This window comes from Nicotiana tabacum, chromosome 11 (assembly GCF_000715075.1).
Source record: "Nicotiana tabacum cultivar K326 chromosome 11, ASM71507v2, whole genome shotgun sequence".
Lineage (NCBI taxonomy): Eukaryota > Viridiplantae > Streptophyta > Magnoliopsida > Solanales > Solanaceae > Nicotiana > Nicotiana tabacum.
In genome coordinates, this window is record NC_134090.1 from 152448391 (window position 1) to 152453163 (window position 4773).

Sequence of the window (4773 nt, forward strand, 5' to 3'; positions counted from 1 at the left end):
TTGAGGAAGAAATTTACATGAACCAACCTGAGGGGTTTGTGGTTCCGGGAAAATAAAAGAAGGTGTGTAGACTTGTTAAGTCTCTTTATGGACTAAAACAAGCACCCAAGCAATGGCATGCGAAATTTGACCAAACAATGTTGTCAAATGGTTTTAAGATTAATGAATGTGATAAATGTGTTTACATTAAGAACGTTCCAAATCATATAGTCATTGTTTGCTTATATGTTGATGATATGCTAATAATGAGCAAAGACATTGCCGACATTCAAGCTACTAAGCGTATGCTTGCTAGTAAGTTTGATATGAAAGACTTAGGAGTTGCCGATGTAATTATAGGAATTAAAATCCAGGGGACTCCTCAAGGTCTAGCTTTGTCTCAATCACATTACGTGAAAATGGTACTTGAAAAATTCAAACACTTGGAATTTAGAAGTGCAAAGACTCCAATTGACTTAAACCATCATCTTATGAAGAATAAAGGCGAAAGTACGTCTCAATTGGAGTATGCTCGTGTGTTAGGAAGACTAATGTACATCATGAACTGTACACGACCCGATATAGCTTGTGCAATAAGTAAACTTAGTCGATACACAAGTAATCCCAACAAGCATCACTGGGTGGCTATGAAATGAGTTTTGGGATATTTGGAGTATAGCTTTATACTACAATAAATATCCTGCGGTTATTGAAGGATAAGAGATGCTAATTGGATAACCGGCTCATCAGAAACAAAGTCCACAAGTGGATATGTGTTTACTGTTGGTGGAGGAGCAGTATCTTGGAAGTCTTCCAAACAGACATGTATTGCTCGCTCTACAATGGAATCAGAGTTTATAGCATTGGATAAAGCCGGTGAAGAAGCTGAATGGCTTCGGAATTTTTTAGAAGACATTTCGTTCTGGCCGAAACCTGTGGCTCCTATTTGCATACATTGCGATAGTGAGGCTGCAATAGGACGGGCAGGGAGCGTTATGTATAACGGAAAGTCTCGTCATATACGACGAAGACATAATACCGTTAGACAACTACTTTCTAGTGGAATTATCACTATTGATTATGTAAGATAAAAGGATAATGTTGCGGATCCACTTACAAAAGGCTTAACTAGAGAGGAAGTTGAGAAATCATCTAAGGGAATGGGACTATGGCCGAGGACAAGTCAACATGGCGGTAACTCTACCTAGAATTTTGGTTGTTTCGAGATCTAGGTTCAAGGAGCTCAAACAAAGTTATGATTGACCGGTTCAACATTGTCAAAATAAAAACTTTGGTCCATTCTCGTGATGAAGACAATGTTCAGTAACAAGGATAGAACTTTACACGTTCTTTAATGATTACCTAAGTTTGATGAGGTATTTATCAAATAGTGTCAATCTAAAGGATTACACGTTTAGGAATCACCTATGTAAGTGTGAAGTAGAAGCCGCTTCAATGAGAATTCTGTAAGGCCAATTCTCTACGCACTTATGAAATTTTATTTGAAACTCCAGTTATGAAGCAATATTTTGCAAAAAAAAAAAAAAAAAATTGGTCAATATTTTGCAAAATTTAGTTTCAATAGACCTCAATATAGCATCCTTAATATAGCATGAAAGCTTAATGAACAATGTGTAAAAGCTTGAAGCCAACTGGAAAATAAATCAAGCAAGTTTTTTTGATATACACCCACAATTTATTTATATTTTGAGAAAAATTAGCCAATCATATTGGCATAAGCAATTTCACAAATCCCAGCTACACCACCAATAGACCAAAAAAGAACTGAAAACACAAAAACAAAAAATATAAGTATTAAAAAACTATACGAAACTACACTGTAAAATTCGACGGAAAAACAGCGATAAAAATGATCTGGAAGAACTTTTTGGGCCTTTTACTAATCAACCCAAAGTTCCCTAAAGCACCAGCAAAAAGGGAACAAAAATACACAATCTTGAAAGAAAAAAGCACAATTACAACAGTTAAAGCCAGTAACAGAGATTAAGCAGAAGAATTTACCTATGCAGATTCCTAAAGAAGTTTGCTGCATATTGTGAAGTGTCGTTGTCTCGTTGGTGAAGGAGATAAACTCCCGCTGGTGAAAGAGATAAAATTGCCGCTGGAACTAGGAGTGGCAAACGGACGGGCCGGGTCAGATATAGTTCGAGTTAAAAACGGGTAATAAAAAACGGATAAATTATCCGACCCGACTCACACTGATACGGATAAAAAATGGGTTAACTGGCTGATAATATTAACTTCTTGCATATGATTACTTTTGGGAGAATTCTTAGTCTCCCTAACTTAAGGAACCCCCAATTCGAAGCTTTACTAATGTAAACGTTAGACTCATTGGTTATTCATTATTTACTCATTGGTTATCTATTTTCTAAATGGATAATATGGTTCTTATCCATATTTGATCCGTTTTTAAGAAGTTCATTATTGATGTTCGGCTATAATTCCATATTTTAGTACATTATTTACCTTACATTTCGAAGCTTTAATGCTAAACTATATTATATTTGTGCTTAATTGAGCCTATTTTATATGTAGGTACGTTGAAGACGAAATTGGGAGCAAAGTAAAAGTTTTATGTGTATTTTATACACTAAAAAAATAAAGTTATAATATTTAATTAGGGGACAAAAGAAATCAAAAGAAGGCCAAACAAACAAATTGAAAAGAAAGGAAAAGACAAAGAAACGTGAGGTGTGCCGCGCATTTTGCGTGGCGACGCATGTTCCCGGTTTCAAGCCTATTTTGTCTTCTATTTGATTTTGAACTTTCTTTTTTTTCTTTTTTTAGGCAAGTTTTTTATTAATAAAAAAGAAAAAAAAATACAACAAATAGAAAAAATATAAATAAGGGGGACAATATCACCGATATTATTGCTCATATGCATTGGCTATATAATCACTCCTCTGCGCCTCACACTGCCATTTGGATATCTTTTAAACATGCTTTGGACACTCTATTACACGCTCTATGCTTTGGACTTAGTTATTTCATTTAAACATTTTTTTATACATATAAATAGTCATTAAACACCAATTTTGAGAGAGAGATCAAGATTAGACCAGGAGATTCGACCTAAGGAGGCAAGAACATACTAAGAGCAACAACAACAACAACAAACCTAGTTTGATCCCAACAGGTGAGGTCTGGGGAGGGTAGTCTGTACGCAGACCTCACCCCTACCTAATGCAGGTAGAGAGGTTATTTCCAAGAACACACTAGGAGCAAGGCGGAGAATTCTTCTACGAGTTTTTCACTTCCATTTTCCTATTTTCATTATTGGTTATGAATTCTAATATTGTAGTTGTGCATACTATTATGAATAGCTAATTTGTTATCTAGGGTTTTGATGGAACCACTTGAAGGATAATTTTCCTGTTACGTTAATATTGATTTGTCGTAACTTTTCTCTATTTGTTCAACTACGTTTATATTGTGGTTGGTTTGAAGATCTCTCAATCGACTGTGCCTATTTAGTGTGTATTACTAGGGAGAGAATGCATATTTAGGTAGTTGTTGAACAACATCACTCCTAACGTATATGAGGGATCAATACGGAAGGTTTAAATGTGGGATTAGGGATAACGAAACCTTGGTGCGATCCGAGTGAGCCGTACTTAATGCCAGCTAGTGTAATTCAGGAGAATATGTCTAGTAAATTGTGGTAGTTACTCGGGAGAGAATTACAACACTCAGAGCGCTTATGATCGATAGAGAAAATTTAGACAAATTTATAGAAAACGTAGCGGAAAGGATTCCAACAATAGGGGAAATCATAACTCTAGACCTCCTTAATCTTGTCTCCAATCCTTATCCTTGTTAATTGATAGTTTTACTATTTTCTAATATTTGTTAGTTAATTAGATAAAAATAAATATTATAATCTTTATAAGTAAAAAATTGCTTGGGCTTGTGTTTCTTAGCGATATTGAACAATTGTAGTTAAGCCTTAGTTCTCTGTGGGATTCGACTCCGGACTTGTAAATGGGATTATATTTGCAACGTTCGCTTAATCCTTTTTACAAGGCATAGTTGGGCGTAATCAATTATTCTACCTATTTTTAGTGAATAATATGAGTAGAACTTCTTTTTTTAACCATTTTGTCACCCTAGCTGGAACCTTAAAGTGAGAGAGAGAAAAGAGAGATTGGGTGTATCTTGAAGTTGTTGGATTATTTGATGTCTAAAATATGGTAAAAACTAAATAAGCATAGTTATTAAGCATTAACTAAAACCGTCGAAAATGTAAAATGTGGCGTCCAGTGAAACGCAGTTATTTATGTTATAAATATATTATATTATAGATGTTCATTTAGTACTCCGTTGTAAATAATCTTTCTGAAGAAGCTTATCCATATGAGACTCCACCGTAAATAAGTTTATCTATTTAGTACTCTATTGGAAATAAGCTTCCTGAAGAAGCTTATCACTTCGGTACCCGGTTATGGATAAACATTACCCTAGGTAGAAGATTATCCATATCTGGTATAGTAGCAGCTTACACAGCAGCTTGCAGTAGCAGCTTACACAGCAACTTGCAGTAGCAGCTTATACAGCAGCTTGAGTAGCAGCTTACACAGCAGCTTGTAGTAGCAGCTTACACGACAGCTTGCGTAGCAGCTTACACAGCAGCTTGTAGTAGCAGCTTACACAGCAGCTTGCGTAGCAGCTTACACAGCAGCTTCCTTTCTTTTACAAATAGAAGAGATTTCAGTTCATTATGTACATGAATTTGAAGTTGAATAATATATCAATTTCTCTCTATACTTGTCT